A 21,281-nucleotide genomic window follows, 5' to 3' on the forward strand; every position below is an offset into this window, starting at 1 on the left:
AGCTAAGAAACAGCTCGCTCTGCACTGCTGTTTTACAGCCTACCGGGAACATGTCTTACAAAGGCCTGTGATACGCAGTTTCTTCCCAGACCTGATCTCGCTGAAGTAGAACTTCTGCTCTGCCGTGTCCTGCATGGGCCTAGAGCTGAAAGGGACAAAGTCCTGTCTTGTGTCCTCAAGGGCAGACTGGTCCCACAGCCTCCGGCTTCCAGCTCTTTGGCAGGCTAAGAAACAACTCGCTCTGCACAGGGCTCTTAAAGCCTACCGGGAACATGTCTTACAAAGGCCTGTGAAACGCAGTTTCTTCCCAGGCCTGATCTCGCTGAAGTAGAACTTCTGCTCTGCCGTGTTCTACATGGGCCTAGAGCTGAAAGGGACAAAGTTCTGCCTTTTGTCCTCAAGGGCAGACAGGTCCCACAGCGTCCGGCTTCCAGCTCTTTGGGAAGCCAAGAAACAGCTCACTCTGCTCAGGGCTTTTACAAACCTACAGGGAGCATGTCTTACAAAGGCCTATGAAACGCAGTTTCATCTCAGGCCTGCTCTCGCTGAAGTAGAACTTCTGCTCTGCCGTGTCCTACATGGGCCTAGAGCTAAAAGGGACAAAGTCCTGTCTTGTGTCCTAAAGGGCAGACAGGCCCCACAGCGTCCGGCTTCCAGCTCTTTTGCAGTCTAAGAAACAACTCGCTCTGCACAGGGCTCTTAAAGCCTACCGGGAACATGTCTTACAAAGGCCTGTGAGACGCACTTTCTTCCCAGGCCTGATCTCGCTGAAGTAGAACTTCTGCTCTGCCGTGTTCTACATGGGCCTAGAGCTGAAAGGGACAAAGTCCTCTGCTGTGTCTTCAATGGCAGACAGGCCCCACAGCGTCCGGCTTCCAGCTCTTTGGGCAGCTAAGAAACAGCTCGCTCTGCACTGGTGTTTTACAGCCTACTGGGAACATGTCCTACAAAGGCCTGTGAAACGCAGTTTCTTGCCAGGACTGATCTCGCTGAAGTAGAACTTCTTCTCTGCCATGGCCTACATGGACCTAGAGCTGAAAGGGACAAAGTTCTGCCTTTTGTCCTCAAGGGCAGACTCGTCCCACAGCGTCCGGCTTCCGGCTCTTTGGGAAGCTAAGAAATAGCTCACTCTGCACAGGGCTTTTACAACCCTACCGGTAGCATGTCTTACAAAAGCCTGTGAGACGCAGTTTCTTCCCAGGCCTGATCTCGCTGAAGTAGAACTTCTACTCTGCCATGTCCTATTTGACCCTAGAGCTGCAATTCACAAAGTCCTGCCTTGTTTCCACAAGGGGAGGCAAGTCCCTCAGCGTCCGGCTTCCAGCTCTTTGGGCAGCTAAGAAACAACTCGCTCTGCACAGGGCTCCTACAAGCCTACCAGGAACAAGTTTACAAAGGCCTGCGAAACGCAGTTTCTTCCCAGGCCTGATCTCGCTGAAGCAGAAGTTCAGCTCTGCCGTGTCCTATATGGGCCTAGAGCTCAAAGGGAGAAAGTCCAGCCTTGTGTCCTCAAGGGCAGAGAGGCCCCACAGCGTCTGGCTTCCAGCTCTTTGGGCAGCTGAGAAACAGCTTGCTCTGCACTGCTGTTTTACAGCCTACTGGGAACATGTCTTTCAAAGGCCTGTGAAACGCAGTTTCTTCCCAGACCTGATCTCGCTGAAGTAGAACTTCTGCTCTGCCGTGTCCTGCATGGGCCTAGAGCTGAAAGGGACAAAGTCCTGTCTTGTGTCCTCAAGGGCAGACTGGTCCCACAGCGTCCGGCTTCCAGCTCTTTGGGAAGCTAAGAAACAGCTCACTCTGGTCAGGGCTTTTACAAGCCTACCGGGAGCATGTCTTACAAAGGCCTATGAAACGCAGTTTCATCTCAGGCATGCTCTCGCTGAAGTAGAACTTCTGCTCTGCCGTGTCCTACATGGGCCTAGATCTGAAAGGGACAAAGTCCTGTGCTGTGTCTTCAAGGGCTGACAGGTCCCAAGCGTCCGGCTTCCAGCTCTTTGGGCAGCTAAGAAACAGCTCGCTCCGCACTGGTGTTTTACAGCCTACTGGGAACATGTCTTACAAAGGCCTGCGAAACGCAGTTTCTTGCCAGGCCTGATCTCGCTGAAGTAGAACTTCTGCTCTGCCGTGTCCTGCATGGGCCTAGAGCTGACAGGGACAAAGTCCTGTCTTGTGTCCTCAAGGGCAGACTGGTCCCACAGCGTCCTGCTTCCAGCTCTTTGGACAACTGAGAAACAGCTTGCTCTGCACTGCTGTTTTACAGCCTACTGGGAACATGTCTTACAAAGGCCTGTGAAACGCAGTTTCTTCCCAGGCCTGATCTCGCTGAAGTAGAACTTCTGCTCTGCCGTGTTCTACATGGGCCTGGAGCTGAAAGGGACAAAGTTCTGCCTTTTGTCCTCAAGGGCAGACAGGTCCCACAGCGTCCGGCTTCCAGCTCTTTGGGAAGCTAAGAAACATCTCACTCTGCACAGGGCTTTTACAAGCCTACCGGGAGCATGTCTTACAAAGGCCTATGAAACGCAGTTTCATCTCACGCCTGCTCTCGCTGAAGTAGAACTTCTGCTCTGCCGTGTCCTACAGGGGCCTAGAGCTCAAAGGGAGAAAGTCCAGCCTTGTGTCCATAAGGGCAGAGAGGCCCCACCGCGTCCGGCTTCCAGCTCTTTGGGCAGCTAAGAAACAAGTCGCTCTGCACAGGGCTCTTAAAGCCTACCGGGAACATGTCTTACAAAGGCCTGTGAGACGCAGTTTCTTCCCAGGCCTGATCTCGCTGAAGTAGAACTTCTGCTCTGCCGTGTCCTATTTGACCCTAGACCTGCAATTCACAAAGTCCTGCCTTGTTTCCACAAGGGGAGGCAAGTCCCTCAGCGTCCGGCTTCCAGCTCTTTGGGCAGATAAGAAACAACTCGCTCTGCACAGGGCTCCTACAAGCCTACCAGGAACATGTTTACAAAGGCCTGTGAAACGCAGTTTCTTCCCAGGCCTGATCTCGCTGAAGCAGAAGTTCAGCTCTGCCGTGTCCTATATGGGCCTAGAGCTCAAAGGGAGAAAGTCCAGCCTTGTGTCCTCAAGGGCAGAGAGGCCCCACAGCGTCTGGCTTCCAGCTCTTTGGGCAGCTGAGAAACAGCTTGCTCTGCACTGCTGTTTTACAGCCTACTGGGAACATGTCTTTCAAGGCCTGTGAAACGCAGTTTCTTCACAGACCTGATCTCGCTGAAGTAGAACTTCTGCTCTGCCGTGTCCTGCATGGGCCTAGAGCTGAAAGGGACAAAGTCCTGTCTTGTGTCCTCAAGGGCAGACTGGTCCCACAGCGTCCGGCTTCCAGCTCTTTGGCAGGCTAAGAAACAACTCGCTCTGCACAGGGCTCTTAAAGCCTACCGGGAACATGTCTTACAAAGGCCTGTGAAACGCAGTTTCTTCCCAGGCCTGATCTCCCTGAAGTAGAACTTCTGCTCTGCCGTGTTCTACATGGGCCTAGAGCTGAAAGGGACAAAGTTCTGCCTTTTGTCCTCAAGGGCAGACAGGTCCCACAGCGTCCGGCTTCCAGCTCTTTGGGAAGCCAAGAAACAGCTCACTCTGCACAGGTCTTTTACAAACCTACAGGGAGCATGTCTTACAAAGGCCTATGAAACGCAGTTTCATCTCAGGCCTGCTCTCGCTGAAGTAGAACTTCTGCTCTGCCGAGTCCTACATTGGCCTAGAGCTGAAAGGGACAAAGTCCTCTGTTGTGTCTTCAAGGGCAGACAGGCCCCACAGCGTCCGGCTTCCAGCTCTTTTGCAGTCTAAGAAACAACTCGCTCTGCACAGGGCTCTTAAAGCCTACCGGGAACATGTCTTACAAAGGCCTGTGAGACGCAGTTTCTTCCCAGGCCTGATCTCGCTGAAGTAGAACTTCTGCTCTGCCGTGTCCTATTTGACCCTAGAGCTGCAATTCACAAAGTCCTGCCTTGTTTCCACAAGGGGAGGCAAGTCCCTCAGAGTCCGGCTTCCAGCTCTTTGGGCAGCTAAGAAACAACTCGCTCTGCACAGGGCTCCTACAAGCCTACCAGGAACATGTTTACAAAGGCCTGCGAAACGCAGTTTCTTGCCAGGCCTGATCTCGCTGAAGTAGAACTTCTGCTCTGCCGTGTCCTGCATGGGCCTAGAGCTGACAGGGACAAAGTCCTGTCTTGTGTCCCCAAGGGCAGACTGGTCCCACAGCGTCCTGCTTCCAGCTCTTTGGACAACTGAGAAACAGCTTGCTCTGCACTTCTGTTTTACAGCCTACTGGGAACATGTCTTACAAAGGCCTGTGAAACGCAGTTTCTTCCCAGGCCTGATCTCGCTGAAGTAGAACTTCTGCTGTGCCGTGTTCTACATGGGCCTGGAGCTGAAAGGGACAAAGTTCTGCCTTTTGTCCTCAAGGGCAGACAGGTCCCACAGCGTCCGGCTTCCAGCTCTTTGGGAAGCTAAGAAACAGCTCACTCTACACAGGGCTTTTACAAGCCTACCGGGAGCATGTCTTACAAAGGCCTATGAAACGCAGTTTCATCTCACGCCTGTTCTCGCTGAAGTAGAACTTCTGCTCTGCCGTGTCCTACAGGGGCCTAGAGCTCAAAGGGAGAAAGTCCAGCCTTGTGTCCATAAGGGCAGAGAGGCCCCACCGCGTCCGGCTTCCAGCTCTTTGGGCAGCTAAGAAACAAGTCGCTCTGCACAGGGCTCTTAAAGCCTACCGGGAACATGTCTTACAAAGGCCTGTGAGACGCAGTTTCTTCCCAGTCCTGATCTCGCTGAAGTAGAAGTTCAGCTCTGCCGTGTCCTACATGGGACTAGAGCTCAAAGGGAGAAAGTCCAGCCTTGTGTCCTCAAGGGCAGAGAGGCCGCACAGCGTCCGACTTCCAGCTCTTTGGGCAGCTGAGAAACAGCTTGCTCTGCACTGCTGTTTTACAGCCTACCGGGAACATGTCTTACAATGGCCAGTGAAACGCAGTTTCTTCCCAGACCTGATCTCGCTGAAGTAGAACTTCTGCTCTGCCGTGTCCTGCATGGGCCTAGAGCTGAAAGGGACAAAGTCCTGTCTTGTGTCCTCAAGGGCAGACTGGTCCCACAGCGTCCGGCTTCCAGTTCTTTGGCAGGCTGAGAAACAACTCGCTCTGCACAGGGCTCTTAAAGCCTACCGGGAACATGTCTTACAAAGGCCTGTGAAACGCAGTTTCTTCCCAGGCCTGATCTCGCTGAAGTAGAACTTCTGCTCTGCCGTGTCCTACATGGGCCTAGAGCTGAAAGGGACAAAGTTCTGCCTTTTCTCCTCAAGGGCAGACACGTCCCACAGCGTCCGGCTTCCAGCTCTTTGGGAAGCTAAGAAACAGCACACTCTGCACTGGGCTTTTACAAGCCTACCGGGAGCATGTCTTACAAAGGCCTAGGAAACGCAGTTTCATCTCAGGCCTGCTCTCGCTGAAGTAGAACTTCTGCTCTGCCGTGTCCTACGTGGGCCTAGATCTAAAAGGGACAAAGTCCTGTCTTGTGTCCTCAAGGGCAGACAGGCCCCACAGCGTCCGGCTTCCAGCTCTTTTGCAGTCTAAGAAACAACTCGCTCTGCACAGGGCTCTTAAAGCCTAGCGGGAACATGTCTTACAAAGGCCTGTGAGACGCAGTTTCTTCCCAGGACTGATCTCGCTGAAGTAGAACTTCTACTCTGCCATGTCCTATTTGACCCTAGAGCTGCAATTCACAAAGTCCTGCCTTGTTTCCACAAGGGGAGGCAAGTCCCTCAGCGTCCGGCTTCCAGCTCTTTGGGCAGCTAAGAAACAACTCGCTCTGCACAGGGCTCCTACAAGCCTACCAGGAACAAGTTTACAAAGGCCTGCGAAACGCAGTTTCTTCCCAGGCCTGATCTCGCTGAAGCAGAAGTTCAGCTCTGCCGTGTCCTATATGGGCCTAGAGCTCAAAGGGAGAAAGTCCAGCCTTGTGTCCTCAAGGGCAGAGAGGCCCCACAGCGTCTGGCTTCCAGCTCTTTGGGCAGCTGAGAAACAGCTTGCTCTGCACTGCTGTTTTACAGCCTACTGGGAACATGTCTTTCAAAGGCCTGTGAAACGCAGTTTCTTCCCAGACCTGATCTCGCTGAAGTAGAACTTCTGCTCTGCCGTGTCCTGCATGGGCCTAGAGCTGAAAGGGACAAAGTCCTGTCTTGTGTCCTCAAGGGCAGACTGGTCCCACAGCGTCCGGCTTCCAGCTCTTTGGGAAGCTAAGAAACAGCTCACTCTGCTCAGGGCTTTTACAAGCCTACCGGGAGCATGTCTTTCAAAGGCCTATGAAACGCAGTTTCATCTCAGGCATGCTCTCGCTGAAGTAGAACTTCTGCTCTGCCGTGTCCTACATGGGCCTAGATCTGAAAGGGACAAAGTCCTGTGCTGTGTCTTCAAGGGCTGACAGGTCCCAAGCGTCCGGCTTCCAGCTCTTTGGGCAGCTAAGAAACAGCTCGCTCCGCACTGGTGTTTTACAGCCTACTGGGAACATGTCTTACAAAGGCCTGCGAAACGCAGTTTCTTGCCAGGCCTGATCTCGCTGAAGTAGAACTTCTGCTCTGCCGTGTCCTGCATGGGCCTAGAGCTGACAGGGACAAAGTCCTGTCTTGTGTCCTCAAGGGCAGACTGGTCCCACAGCGTCCTGCTTCCAGCTCTTTGGACAACTGAGAAACAGCTTGCTCTGCACTTCTGTTTTACAGCCTACTGGGAACATGTCTTACAAAGGCCTGTGAAACGCAGTTTCTTCCCAGGCCTGATCTCGCTGAAGTAGAACTTCTGCTCTGCCGTGTTCTACATGGGCCTGGAGCTGAAAGGGACAAAGTTCTGCCTTTTATCCTCAAGGGCAGACAGGTCTCACAGCGTCCGGCTTCCAGCTCTTTGGGAAGCTAAGAAACAGCTCACTCTACACAGGGCTTTTACAAGCCTACCGGGAGCATGTCTTACAAAGGCCTATGAAACGCAGTTTCATCTCACGCCTGCTCTCGCTGAAGTAGAACTTCTGCTCTGCCGTGTCCTACAGGGGCCTAGAGCTCAAAGGGAGAAAGTCCAGCCTTGTGTCCATAAGGGCAGAGAGGCCCCACCGCGTCCGGCTTCCAGCTCTTTGGGCAGCTAAGAAACAAGTCGCTCTGCACAGGGCTCTTAAAGCCTACCGGGAACACGTCTTACAAAGGCCTGTGAGACGCAGTTTCTTCCCAGGCCTGATCTCGCTGAAGTAGAACTTCTGCTCTGCCGTGTCCTATTTGACCCTATAGCTGCAATTCACAAAGTCCTGCCTTGTTTCCACAAGGGGAGGCAAGTCCCTCAGCGTCCGGCTTCCAGCTCTTTGGGCAGCTAAGAAACAACTCGCTCTGCACAGGGCTCCTACAAGCCTACCAGGAACAAGTTTACAAAGGCCTGCGAAACGCAGTTTCTTCCCAGGCCTGATCTCGCTGAAGCAGAAGTTCAGCTCTGCCGTGTCCTACATGGGCCTAGAGCTCAAAGGGAGAAAGTCCAGCCTTGTGTCCTCAAGGGCAGAGAGGCCCCACATCGTCGGGCTTCCAGCTCTATGGGTAGCTGAGAAACAGCTTGCTCTGCACTGCTGTTTTACAGCCTACCGGGAACATGTCTTACAAAGGCCTGTGAAACGCAGTTTCTTCCCAGACCTGATCTCGCTGAAGTAGAACTTCTGCTCTGCCGTGTTCTACATGGGCCTAGAGCTGAAAGCGACAAAGTTCTGCCTTTTGTCCTCAAGGGCAGACAGGTCCCACAGCGTCCGGCTTCCAGCTCTTTGGGTAGCCAAGAAACAGCTCACTCTGCTCAGGGCTTTTACAAGCCTACCGGGAGCATGTCTTACAAAGGCCTATGAAACGCAGTTTCATCTCAGGCCTGCTCTCGCTGAAGTAGAACTTCTGCTCTGCCGTGTTCTACATGGGCCTAGAGCTGAAAGGGACAAAGTCCTCTGCTGTGTCTTCAATGGCAGACAGGCCCCACAGGGTCCGGCTTCCAGCTCTTTGGGCAGCTAAGAAACAGCTCGCTCTGCACTGGTGTTTTACAGCCTACTGGGAACATGTCCTACAAAGGCCTGTGAAACGCAGTTTCTTGCCAGGACTGATCTCGGTGAAGTAGAACTTCTGCTCTGCCGTGTCCTACATGGGCCTAGAGCTGAAAGGGACAAAGTCCTCTGTTGTGTCCTCAAGGGTGGACAGGCCCCACAGCGTCCGGCTTCCAGCTCTTTTGCAGTCTAAGAAACAACTTGCTCTGCACAGGGCTCTTAAAGCCTAGCGGGAACATGTCTTACAAAGGCCTGTGACACGCACTATCTTCCCAGGCCTGATCTCGCTGAAGTAGAACTTCTGCTCTGCCGTGTTCTACATGGGCCTAGAGCTGAAAGGGACAAGGTTCTGCCTTTTGTCCTCAAGGGCAGACAGGTCCCACAGCGTACGGCTTCCAGCTCTTTGGGCAGCTAAGAAACAGCTCGCTCTGCACTGGCGTTTTACAGCCTACGTGGAACATGTCCTACAAAGGCCTGTGAAACGCAGTTTCTTGCCAGGCCTGATCTCGGTGAAGTAGAACTTCTGCTCTGCCGTGTCCTACATTGGCCTAGAGCTGAAAGGGACAAAGTCCTCTGTTGTGTCTTCAAGGGCAGACATGCCCCACAGCGTCCGGCTTCCAGCTCTTTTGCAGTCTAAGAAACAACTCGCTCTGCACATGGCTCCTACAAGCCTACCAGGAACATGTTTACAAAGGCCTGCTAACGCAGTTTCTTCCCAGGCCTGATCTCGCTGAAGCAGAAGTTCAGCTCTGCCGTGTCCTACATGGGCCTAGAGCTCAAAGGGAGAAAATCCAGCCTTGTGTCCTCAAGGGCAGAGAGGCCCCACATCGTCGGGCTTCCAGCTCTATGGGTAGCTGAGAAACAGCTTGCTCTGCACTGCTGTTTTACAGCCTACCGGGAACATGTCTTACAAAGGCCTGTGAAACGCAGTTTCTTCCCAGACCTGATCTCGCTGAAGTAGAACTTCTGCTCTGCCGTGTTCTACATGGGCCTAGAGCTGAAAGCGACAAAGTTCTGCCTTTTGTCCTCAAGGGCAGACAGGTCCCACAGCGTCCGGCTTCCACCTCTTTGGGAAGACAAGAAACAGCTCACTCTGCACAGGGCTTTTACAAGCCTACCGGGAGCATGTCTTACAAAGGCCTATGAAACGCAGTTTCCTCTCAGGCCTGCTCTCGCTGAAGTAGAACTTCTGCTCTGCCGTGTCCTACATGGGCCTAGATCTAAAAGGGACAAAGTCCTGTCTTGTGTCCTCAAGGGCAGACAGGCCCCACAGCGTCCGGCTTCCAGCTCTTTTGCAGTCTAAGAAACAACTCGCTCTGCACAGGGCTCTTAAAGCCTACCGGGAGCATGTCTTACAAAGGCCTGTGAGACGCAGTTTCTTCCCAGGCCTGATCTCGCTGAAGTAGAACTTCTGCTCTGCCGTGTCCTATTTGACCCTAGACCTGCAATTCACAAAGTCCTGCCTTGTTTCCACAAGGGGAGGCAAGTCCCTCAGCGTCCGGCTTCCAGCTCTTTGGGCAGCTAAGAAACAACTCGCTCTGCACAGGGCTCCTACAAGCCTACCAAGAACAAGTTTACAAAGGCCTGCGAAACGCAGTTTCTTCCCAGGCCTGATCTCGCTGAAGCAGAAGTTCAGCTCTGCCGTGTCCTACATGGGCCTAGAGCTCAAAGGGAGAAAGTCCAGCCTTGTGTCCTCAAGGGCAGAGAGGCCCCACAGCGTCTGGCTTCCAGCTCTTTGGGCAGCTGAGAAACAGCTTGCTCTGCACTGCTGTTTTACAGCCTACTGGGAACATGTCTTTCAAAGGCCTGTGAAACGCAGTTTCTTCCCAGACCTGATCTCGCTGAAGTAGAACTTCTGCTCTGCCGTGTCCTACATGGGCCTAGAGCTGAAAGGGACAAAGTTCTGCCTTTTGTCCTCAAGGGCAGACAGGTCCCACAGCGTCCGGCTTCCAGCTCTTTGGGAAGCTAAGAAACAGCTCACTCTGGTCAGGGCTTTTACAAGCCTACCGGGAGCATGTCTTACAAAGGCCTATGAAACGCAGTTTCATCTTAGGCCTGCTCTCGCTGAAGTAGAACTTCTGCTCTGTCGTGTCCTACATGGGCCTAGAGCTGAAAGGGACAAAGTCCTCTGCTGTGTCTTCAATGGCAGACAGGCCCCACAGCGTCCGGCTTCCAGCTCTTTGGGCAGCTAAGAAACAGCTCGCTCTGCACTGGTGTTTTACAGGCTACTGGGAACATGTCCTACAAAGGCCTGTGAAACGCAGTTTCTTGCCAGGCCTGATCTCGGTGAAGTAGAACTTCTGCTCTGCCGTGTCCTACATGGGCCTCGAGCTGAAAGGGACAAAGTCCTCTGTGGTGTCTTCAAGGGAGACAGGCCCCACAGCGTCCGGCTTCCAGCTCTTTTGCAGTCTAAGAAATAACTCGCTCTGCACAGGGCTCTTAAAGCCTAGCGGGAACATGTCTTACAAAGGCCTGTGAGACGCACTTTCTTCCCAGGCCTGATCTCGCTGAAGTAGAACTTCTGATCTGCCGTGTTCTACATGGGCCTAGAGCTTAAAGGGACAAGGTTCTGCCTTTTGTCCTCAAGGGCAGACAGATCCCACAGCGTCCGGCTTCCAGCTCTTTGGGCAGCTAAGAAACAACTCGCTCTGCACAGGGCTCCTACAAGCCTACAAGGAACATGTTGACAAAGGCCTGCGAAACGCAGTTTCTTCCCAGGCCTGATCTCGCTGAAGCAGAAGTTCAGCTCTGCCGTGTCCTACATGGGCCTAGAGCTCAAAGGGAGAAAGTCCAGCCTTGTGTCCTCAAGGGTGGACAGGTCCCACAGCGTCCGGCTTCCAGCACTTTAGGAAGCTAAGAAACAGCTCACTCTGCAGAGGGCTTTTACAAGCCTACCGGGAGCATGTCTTACAAAGGCCTATGAAACGCAGTTTCATCTCAGGCCTGCTCTCGCTGAAGTAGAACTTCTGCTCTGCCGTGTCCTACATGGGCCTAGAGCTGAAAGGGACAAAGTCCTCTGCTGTGTCTTCAATGGCAGACAGGCCCCATAGCGTCCGGCTTCCAGCTCTTTGGGCAGCTAAGAAACAGCTCGCTCTGCACTGCTGTTTTACAGCCTACCGGGAACATGTCTTACAAAGGCCTGTGATACGCAGTTTCTTCCCAGACCTGATCTCGCTGAAGTAGAACTTCTGCTCTGCCGTGTCCTGCATGGGCCTAGAGCTGAAAGGGACAAAGTCCTGTCTTGTGTCCTCAAGGGCAGACTGGTCCCACAGCCTCCGGCTTCCAGCTCTTTGGCAGGCTAAGAAACAACTCGCTCTGCACAGGGCTCTTAAAGCCTACCGGGAACATGTCTTACAAAGGCCTGTGAAACGCAGTTTCTTCCCAGGCCTGATCTCGCTGAAGTAGAACTTCTGCTCTGCCGTGTTCTACATGGGCCTAGAGCTGAAAGGGACAAAGTTCTGCCTTTTGTCCTCAAGGGCAGACAGGTCCCACAGCGTCCGGCTTCCAGCTCTTTGGGAAGCCAAGAAACAGCTCACTCTGCTCAGGGCTTTTACAAACCTACAGGGAGCATGTCTTACAAAGGCCTATGAAACGCAGTTTCATCTCAGGCCTGCTCTCGCTGAAGTAGAACTTCTGCTCTGCCGTGTCCTACATGGGCCTAGAGCTAAAAGGGACAAAGTCCTGTCTTGTGTCCTAAAGGGCAGACAGGCCCCACAGCGTCCGGCTTCCAGCTCTTTTGCAGTCTAAGAAACAACTCGCTCTGCACAGGGCTCTTAAAGCCTACCGGGAACATGTCTTACAAAGGCCTGTGAGACGCACTTTCTTCCCAGGCCTGATCTCGCTGAAGTAGAACTTCTGCTCTGCCGTGTTCTACATGGGCCTAGAGCTGAAAGGGACAAAGTCCTCTGCTGTGTCTTCAATGGCAGACAGGCCCCACAGCGTCCGGCTTCCAGCTCTTTGGGCAGCTAAGAAACAGCTCGCTCTGCACTGGTGTTTTACAGCCTACTGGGAACATGTCCTACAAAGGCCTGTGAAACGCAGTTTCTTGCCAGGACTGATCTCGCTGAAGTAGAACTTCTTCTCTGCCATGGCCTACATGGACCTAGAGCTGAAAGGGACAAAGTTCTGCCTTTTGTCCTCAAGGGCAGACTCGTCCCACAGCGTCCGGCTTCCGGCTCTTTGGGAAGCTAAGAAATAGCTCACTCTGCACAGGGCTTTTACAACCCTACCGGTAGCATGTCTTACAAAAGCCTGTGAGACGCAGTTTCTTCCCAGGCCTGATCTCGCTGAAGTAGAACTTCTACTCTGCCATGTCCTATTTGACCCTAGAGCTGCAATTCACAAAGTCCTGCCTTGTTTCCACAAGGGGAGGCAAGTCCCTCAGCGTCCGGCTTCCAGCTCTTTGGGCAGCTAAGAAACAACTCGCTCTGCACAGGGCTCCTACAAGCCTACCAGGAACAAGTTTACAAAGGCCTGCGAAACGCAGTTTCTTCCCAGGCCTGATCTCGCTGAAGCAGAAGTTCAGCTCTGCCGTGTCCTATATGGGCCTAGAGCTCAAAGGGAGAAAGTCCAGCCTTGTGTCCTCAAGGGCAGAGAGGCCCCACAGCGTCTGGCTTCCAGCTCTTTGGGCAGCTGAGAAACAGCTTGCTCTGCACTGCTGTTTTACAGCCTACTGGGAACATGTCTTTCAAAGGCCTGTGAAACGCAGTTTCTTCCCAGACCTGATCTCGCTGAAGTAGAACTTCTGCTCTGCCGTGTCCTGCATGGGCCTAGAGCTGAAAGGGACAAAGTCCTGTCTTGTGTCCTCAAGGGCAGACTGGTCCCACAGCGTCCGGCTTCCAGCTCTTTGGGAAGCTAAGAAACAGCTCACTCTGGTCAGGGCTTTTACAAGCCTACCGGGAGCATGTCTTACAAAGGCCTATGAAACGCAGTTTCATCTCAGGCATGCTCTCGCTGAAGTAGAACTTCTGCTCTGCCGTGTCCTACATGGGCCTAGATCTGAAAGGGACAAAGTCCTGTGCTGTGTCTTCAAGGGCTGACAGGTCCCAAGCGTCCGGCTTCCAGCTCTTTGGGCAGCTAAGAAACAGCTCGCTCCGCACTGGTGTTTTACAGCCTACTGGGAACATGTCTTACAAAGGCCTGCGAAACGCAGTTTCTTGCCAGGCCTGATCTCGCTGAAGTAGAACTTCTGCTCTGCCGTGTCCTGCATGGGCCTAGAGCTGACAGGGACAAAGTCCTGTCTTGTGTCCTCAAGGGCAGACTGGTCCCACAGCGTCCTGCTTCCAGCTCTTTGGACAACTGAGAAACAGCTTGCTCTGCACTGCTGTTTTACAGCCTACTGGGAACATGTCTTACAAAGGCCTGTGAAACGCAGTTTCTTCCCAGGCCTGATCTCGCTGAAGTAGAACTTCTGCTCTGCCGTGTTCTACATGGGCCTGGAGCTGAAAGGGACAAAGTTCTGCCTTTTGTCCTCAAGGGCAGACAGGTCCCACAGCGTCCGGCTTCCAGCTCTTTGGGAAGCTAAGAAACATCTCACTCTGCACAGGGCTTTTACAAGCCTACCGGGAGCATGTCTTACAAAGGCCTATGAAACGCAGTTTCATCTCACGCCTGCTCTCGCTGAAGTAGAACTTCTGCTCTGCCGTGTCCTACAGGGGCCTAGAGCTCAAAGGGAGAAAGTCCAGCCTTGTGTCCATAAGGGCAGAGAGGCCCCACCGCGTCCGGCTTCCAGCTCTTTGGGCAGCTAAGAAACAAGTCGCTCTGCACAGGGCTCTTAAAGCCTACCGGGAACATGTCTTACAAAGGCCTGTGAGACGCAGTTTCTTCCCAGGCCTGATCTCGCTGAAGTAGAACTTCTGCTCTGCCGTGTCCTATTTGACCCTAGACCTGCAATTCACAAAGTCCTGCCTTGTTTCCACAAGGGGAGGCAAGTCCCTCAGCGTCCGGCTTCCAGCTCTTTGGGCAGATAAGAAACAACTCGCTCTGCACAGGGCTCCTACAAGCCTACCAGGAACATGTTTACAAAGGCCTGTGAAACGCAGTTTCTTCCCAGGCCTGATCTCGCTGAAGCAGAAGTTCAGCTCTGCCGTGTCCTATATGGGCCTAGAGCTCAAAGGGAGAAAGTCCAGCCTTGTGTCCTCAAGGGCAGAGAGGCCCCACAGCGTCTGGCTTCCAGCTCTTTGGGCAGCTGAGAAACAGCTTGCTCTGCACTGCTGTTTTACAGCCTACTGGGAACATGTCTTTCAAGGCCTGTGAAACGCAGTTTCTTCACAGACCTGATCTCGCTGAAGTAGAACTTCTGCTCTGCCGTGTCCTGCATGGGCCTAGAGCTGAAAGGGACAAAGTCCTGTCTTGTGTCCTCAAGGGCAGACTGGTCCCACAGCGTCCGGCTTCCAGCTCTTTGGCAGGCTAAGAAACAACTCGCTCTGCACAGGGCTCTTAAAGCCTACCGGGAACATGTCTTACAAAGGCCTGTGAAACGCAGTTTCTTCCCAGGCCTGATCTCCCTGAAGTAGAACTTCTGCTCTGCCGTGTTCTACATGGGCCTAGAGCTGAAAGGGACAAAGTTCTGCCTTTTGTCCTCAAGGGCAGACAGGTCCCACAGCGTCCGGCTTCCAGCTCTTTGGGAAGCCAAGAAACAGCTCACTCTGCACAGGTCTTTTACAAACCTACAGGGAGCATGTCTTACAAAGGCCTATGAAACGCAGTTTCATCTCAGGCCTGCTCTCGCTGAAGTAGAACTTCTGCTCTGCCGAGTCCTACATTGGCCTAGAGCTGAAAGGGACAAAGTCCTCTGTTGTGTCTTCAAGGGCAGACAGGCCCCACAGCGTCCGGCTTCCAGCTCTTTTGCAGTCTAAGAAACAACTCGCTCTGCACAGGGCTCTTAAAGCCTACCGGGAACATGTCTTACAAAGGCCTGTGAGACGCAGTTTCTTCCCAGGCCTGATCTCGCTGAAGTAGAACTTCTGCTCTGCCGTGTCCTATTTGACCCTAGAGCTGCAATTCACAAAGTCCTGCCTTGTTTCCACAAGGGGAGGCAAGTCCCTCAGAGTCCGGCTTCCAGCTCTTTGGGCAGCTAAGAAACAACTCGCTCTGCACAGGGCTCCTACAAGCCTACCAGGAACATGTTTACAAAGGCCTGCGAAACGCAGTTTCTTGCCAGGCCTGATCTCGCTGAAGTAGAACTTCTGCTCTGCCGTGTCCTGCATGGGCCTAGAGCTGACAGGGACAAAGTCCTGTCTTGTGTCCCCAAGGGCAGACTGGTCCCACAGCGTCCTGCTTCCAGCTCTTTGGACAACTGAGAAACAGCTTGCTCTGCACTTCTGTTTTACAGCCTACTGGGAACATGTCTTACAAAGGCCTGTGAAACGCAGTTTCTTCCCAGGCCTGATCTCGCTGAAGTAGAACTTCTGCTGTGCCGTGTTCTACATGGGCCTGGAGCTGAAAGGGACAAAGTTCTGCCTTTTGTCCTCAAGGGCAGACAGGTCCCACAGCGTCCGGCTTCCAGCTCTTTGGGAAGCTAAGAAACAGCTCACTCTACACAGGGCTTTTACAAGCCTACCGGGAGCATGTCTTACAAAGGCCTATGAAACGCAGTTTCATCTCACGCCTGTTCTCGCTGAAGTAGAACTTCTGCTCTGCCGTGTCCTACAGGGGCCTAGAGCTCAAAGGGAGAAAGTCCAGCCTTGTGTCCATAAGGGCAGAGAGGCCCCACCGCGTCCGGCTTCCAGCTCTTTGGGCAGCTAAGAAACAAGTCGCTCTGCACAGGGCTCTTAAAGCCTACCGGGAACATGTCTTACAAAGGCCTGTGAGACGCAGTTTCTTCCCAGTCCTGATCTCGCTGAAGTAGAAGTTCAGCTCTGCCGTGTCCTACATGGGACTAGAGCTCAAAGGGAGAAAGTCCAGCCTTGTGTCCTCAAGGGCAGAGAGGCCGCACAGCGTCCGACTTCCAGCTCTTTGGGCAGCTGAGAAACAGCTTGCTCTGCACTGCTGTTTTACAGCCTACCGGGAACATGTCTTACAATGGCCAGTGAAACGCAGTTTCTTCCCAGACCTGATCTCGCTGAAGTAGAACTTCTGCTCTGCCGTGTCCTGCATGGGCCTAGAGCTGAAAGGGACAAAGTCCTGTCTTGTGTCCTCAAGGGCAGACTGGTCCCACAGCGTCCGGCTTCCAGTTCTTTGGCAGGCTGAGAAACAACTCGCTCTGCACAGGGCTCTTAAAGCCTACCGGGAACATGTCTTACAAAGGCCTGTGAAACGCAGTTTCTTCCCAGGCCTGATCTCGCTGAAGTAGAACTTCTGCTCTGCCGTGTCCTACATGGGCCTAGAGCTGAAAGGGACAAAGTTCTGCCTTTTCTCCTCAAGGGCAGACACGTCCCACAGCGTCCGGCTTCCAGCTCTTTGGGAAGCTAAGAAACAGCACACTCTGCACTGGGCTTTTACAAGCCTACCGGGAGCATGTCTTACAAAGGCCTAGGAAACGCAGTTTCATCTCAGGCCTGCTCTCGCTGAAGTAGAACTTCTGCTCTGCCGTGTCCTACGTGGGCCTAGATCTAAAAGGGACAAAGTCCTGTCTTGTGTCCTCAAGGGCAGACAGGCCCCACAGCGTCCGGCTTCCAGCTCTTTTGCAGTCTAAGAAACAACTCGCTCTGCACAGGGCTCTTAAAGCCTAGCGGGAACATGTCTTACAAAGGCCTGTGAGACGCAGTTTCTTCCCAGGACTGATCTCGCTGAAGTAGAACTTCTACTCTGCCATGTCCTATTTGACCCTAGAGCTGCAATTCACAAAGTCCTGCCTTGTTTCCACAAGGGGAGGCAAGTCCCTCAGCGTCCGGCTTCCAGCTCTTTGGGCAGCTAAGAAACAACTCGCTCTGCACAGGGCTCCTACAAGCCTACCAGGAACAAGTTTACAAAGGCCTGCGAAACGCAGTTTCTTCCCAGGCCTGATCTCGCTGAAGCAGAAGTTCAGCTCTGCCGTGTCCTATATGGGCCTAGAGCTCAAAGGGAGAAAGTCCAGCCTTGTGTCCTCAAGGGCAGAGAGGCCCCACAGCGTCTGGCTTCCAGCTCTTTGGGCAGCTGAGAAACAGCTTGCTCTGCACTGCTGTTTTACAGCCTACTGGGAACATGTCTTTCAAAGGCCTGTGAAACGCAGTTTCTTCCCAGACCTGATCTCGCTGAAGTAGAACTTCTGCTCTGCCGTGTCCTGCATGGGCCTAGAGCTGAAAGGGACAAAGTCCTGTCTTGTGTCCTCAAGGGCAGACTGGTCCCACAGCGTCCGGCTTCCAGCTCTTTGGGAAGCTAAGAAACAGCTCACTCTGCTCAGGGCTTTTACAAGCCTACCGGGAGCATGTCTTTCAAAGGCCTATGAAACGCAGTTTCATCTCAGGCATGCTCTCGCTGAAGTAGAACTTCTGCTCTGCCGTGTCCTACATGGGCCTAGATCTGAAAGGGACAAAGTCCTGTGCTGTGTCTTCAAGGGCTGACAGGTCCCAAGCGTCCGGCTTCCAGCTCTTTGGGCAGCTAAGAAACAGCTCGCTCCGCACTGGTGTTTTACAGCCTACTGGGAACATGTCTTACAAAGGCCTGCGAAACGCAGTTTCTTGCCAGGCCTGATCTCGCTGAAGTAGAACTTCTGCTCTGCCGTGTCCTGCATGGGCCTAGAGCTGACAGGGACAAAGTCCTGTCTTGTGTCCTCAAGGGCAGACTGGTCCCACAGCGTCCTGCTTCCAGCTCTTTGGACAACTGAGAAACAGCTTGCTCTGCACTTCTGTTTTACAGCCTACTGGGAACATGTCTTACAAAGGCCTGTGAAACGCAGTTTCTTCCCAGGCCTGATCTCGCTGAAGTAGAACTTCTGCTCTGCCGTGTTCTACATGGGCCTGGAGCTGAAAGGGACAAAGTTCTGCCTTTTATCCTCAAGGGCAGACAGGTCTCACAGCGTCCGGCTTCCAGCTCTTTGGGAAGCTAAGAAACAGCTCACTCTACACAGGGCTTTTACAAGCCTACCGGGAGCATGTCTTACAAAGGCCTATGAAACGCAGTTTCATCTCACGCCTGCTCTCGCTGAAGTAGAACTTCTGCTCTGCCGTGTCCTACAGGGGCCTAGAGCTCAAAGGGAGAAAGTCCAGCCTTGTGTCCATAAGGGCAGAGAGGCCCCACCGCGTCCGGCTTCCAGCTCTTTGGGCAGCTAAGAAACAAGTCGCTCTGCACAGGGCTCTTAAAGCCTACCGGGAACACGTCTTACAAAGGCCTGTGAGACGCAGTTTCTTCCCAGGCCTGATCTCGCTGAAGTAGAACTTCTGCTCTGCCGTGTCCTATTTGACCCTATAGCTGCAATTCACAAAGTCCTGCCTTGTTTCCACAAGGGGAGGCAAGTCCCTCAGCGTCCGGCTTCCAGCTCTTTGGGCAGCTAAGAAACAACTCGCTCTGCACAGGGCTCCTACAAGCCTACCAGGAACAAGTTTACAAAGGCCTGCGAAACGCAGTTTCTTCCCAGGCCTGATCTCGCTGAAGCAGAAGTTCAGCTCTGCCGTGTCCTACATGGGCCTAGAGCTCAAAGGGAGAAAGTCCAGCCTTGTGTCCTCAAGGGCAGAGAGGCCCCACATCGTCGGGCTTCCAGCTCTATGGGTAGCTGAGAAACAGCTTGCTCTGCACTGCTGTTTTACAGCCTACCGGGAACATGTCTTACAAAGGCCTGTGAAACGCAGTTTCTTCCCAGACCTGATCTCGCTGAAGTAGAACTTCTGCTCTGCCGTGTTCTACATGGGCCTAGAGCTGAAAGCGACAAAGTTCTGCCTTTTGTCCTCAAGGGCAGACAGGTCCCACAGCGTCCGGCTTCCAGCTCTTTGGGTAGCCAAGAAACAGCTCACTCTGCTCAGGGCTTTTACAAGCCTACCGGGAGCATGTCTTACAAAGGCCTATGAAACGCAGTTTCATCTCAGGCCTGCTCTCGCTGAAGTAGAACTTCTGCTCTGTCGTGTCCTACATGGGCCTAGAGCTGAAAGGGACAAAGTCCTCTGCTGTGTCTTCAATGGCAGACAGGCCCCACATCGTCCGGCTTCCAGCTCTTTTGCAGTCTAAGAAACAACTCGCTCTGCACAGGGCTCTTAAAGCCTAGCGGGAACATGTCTTACAAAGGCCTGTGAGACGCACTTTCTTCCCAGGCCTGATCTCGCTGAAGTAGAACTTCTGCTCTGCCGTGTTCTACATGGGCCTAGAGCTGAAAGGGACAAAGTCCTCTGCTGTGTCTTCAATGGCAGACAGGCCCCACAGGGTCCGGCTTCCAGCTCTTTGGGCAGCTAAGAAACAACTCGCTCTGCACAGGGCTCCTACAAGCCTACCAGGAACAAGTTTACAAAGGCCTGCGAAACGCAGTTTCTTCCCAGGCCTGATCTCGCTGAAGCAGAAGTTCAGCTCTGCCGTGTCCTACATGGGCCTAGAGCTCAAAGGGAGAAAGTCCAGCCTTGTGTCCTCAAGGGCAGAGAGGCCCCACAGCGTCTGGCTTCCAGCTCTTTGGGCAGCTGAGAAACAGCTTGCTCTGCACTGCTGTTTTACAGCCTACTGGGAACATGTCTTTCAAAGGCCTGTGAAACGCAGTTTCTTCCCAGACCTGATCTCGCTGAAGTAGAACTTCTGCTCTGCCGTGTCCTACATTGGCCTAGAGCTGAAAGGGACAAAGTTCTGCCTTTTGTCCTCAAGGGCAGACAGGTCCCACAGCGTCCGGCTTCCAGCTCTTTGGGCAGCTATGAAACAGCTCGCTCTGCACTGGTGTTTTACAGCCTACTGGGAACATGTCCTACAAAGGCCTGTGAAACGCAGTTTCTTGCCAGGACTGATCTCGGTGAAGTAGAACTTCTGCTCTGCCGTGTCCTACATGGGCCTAGAGCTGAAAGGGACAAAGTCCTCTGTTGTGTCTTCAAGGGCAGACAGGCCCCACAGCGTCCGGCTTCCAGCTCTTTTGCAGTCTAAGAAACAACTTGCTCTGCACAGGGCTCTTAAAGCCTAGCGGGAACATGTCTTACAAAGGCCTGTGACACGCACTATCTTCCCAGGCCTGATCTCGCTGAAGTAGAACTTCTGCTCTGCCGTGTTCTACATGGGCCTAGAGCTGAAAGGGACAAGGTTCTGCCTTTTGTCCTCAAGGGCAGACAGGTCCCACAGCGTACGGCTTCCAGCTCTTTGGGCAGCTAAGAAACAGCTCGCTCTGCACTGGCGTTTTACAGCCTACGTGGAACATGTCCTACAAAGGCCTGTGAAACGCAGTTTCTTGCCAGGCCTGATCTCGGTGAAGTAGAACTTCTGCTCTGCCGTGTCCTACATTGGCCTAGAGCTGAAAGGGACAAAGTCCTCTGTTGTGTCTTCAAGGGCAGACATGCCCCACAGCGTCCGGCTTCCAGCTCTTTTGCAGTCTAAGAAACAACTCGCTCTGCACAGGGCTCCTACAAGCCTACTGGGAACATGTCCTACAAAGGCCTGTGAAACGCAGTTTCTTCCCAGGCCTGATCTCGCTGAAGCAGAAGTTCAGCTCTGCCGTGTCCTACATGGGCCTAGAGCTCAAAGGGAGAAAGTCCAGCCTTGTGTCCATAAGGGCAGAGAGGCCCCACCGCGTCCGGCTTCCAGCTCTTTGGGCAGCTAAGAAACAACTCGCTCTGCACAGGGCTCTTAAAGCCTACCGGGAACATGTCTTACAAAGGCCTGTGAGACGCAGTTTCTTCCCAGGCCTGATCTCGCTGAAGTAGAACTTCTGCTCTGCCGTGTCCTATTTGACCCTAGACCTGCAATTCACAAAGTCCTGCCTTGTTTCCACAAGGGGAGGCAAGTCCCTCAGCGTCCGGCTTCCAGCTCTTTGGGCAGCTAAGAAACAACTCGCTCTGCACAGGGCTCCTACAAGCCTACCAGGAACAAGTTTACAAAGGCCTGCGAAACGCAGTTTCTTCCCAGGCCTGATCTCGCTGAAGCAGAAGTTCAGCTCTGCCGTGTCCTATATGGGCCTAGAGCTCAAAGGGAGAAAGTCCAGCCTTGTGTCCTCAAGGGCAGAGAGGCCCCACAGCGTCTGGCTTCCAGCTCTTTGGGCAGCTGAGAAACAGCTTGCTCTGCACTGCTGTTTTACAGCCTACTGGGAACATGTCTTTCAAAGGCCTGTGAAACGCAGTTTCTTCCCAGACCTGATCTCGCTGAAGTAGAACTTCTGCTCTGCCGTGTCCTGCATGGGCCTAGAGCTGAAAGGGACAAAGTCCTGTCTTGTGTCC

The sequence above is a fragment of the Equus caballus genome, chromosome 7 (assembly GCF_041296265.1).
Source record: "Equus caballus isolate H_3958 breed thoroughbred chromosome 7, TB-T2T, whole genome shotgun sequence".
NCBI classification, from domain to species: domain Eukaryota; kingdom Metazoa; phylum Chordata; class Mammalia; order Perissodactyla; family Equidae; genus Equus; species Equus caballus.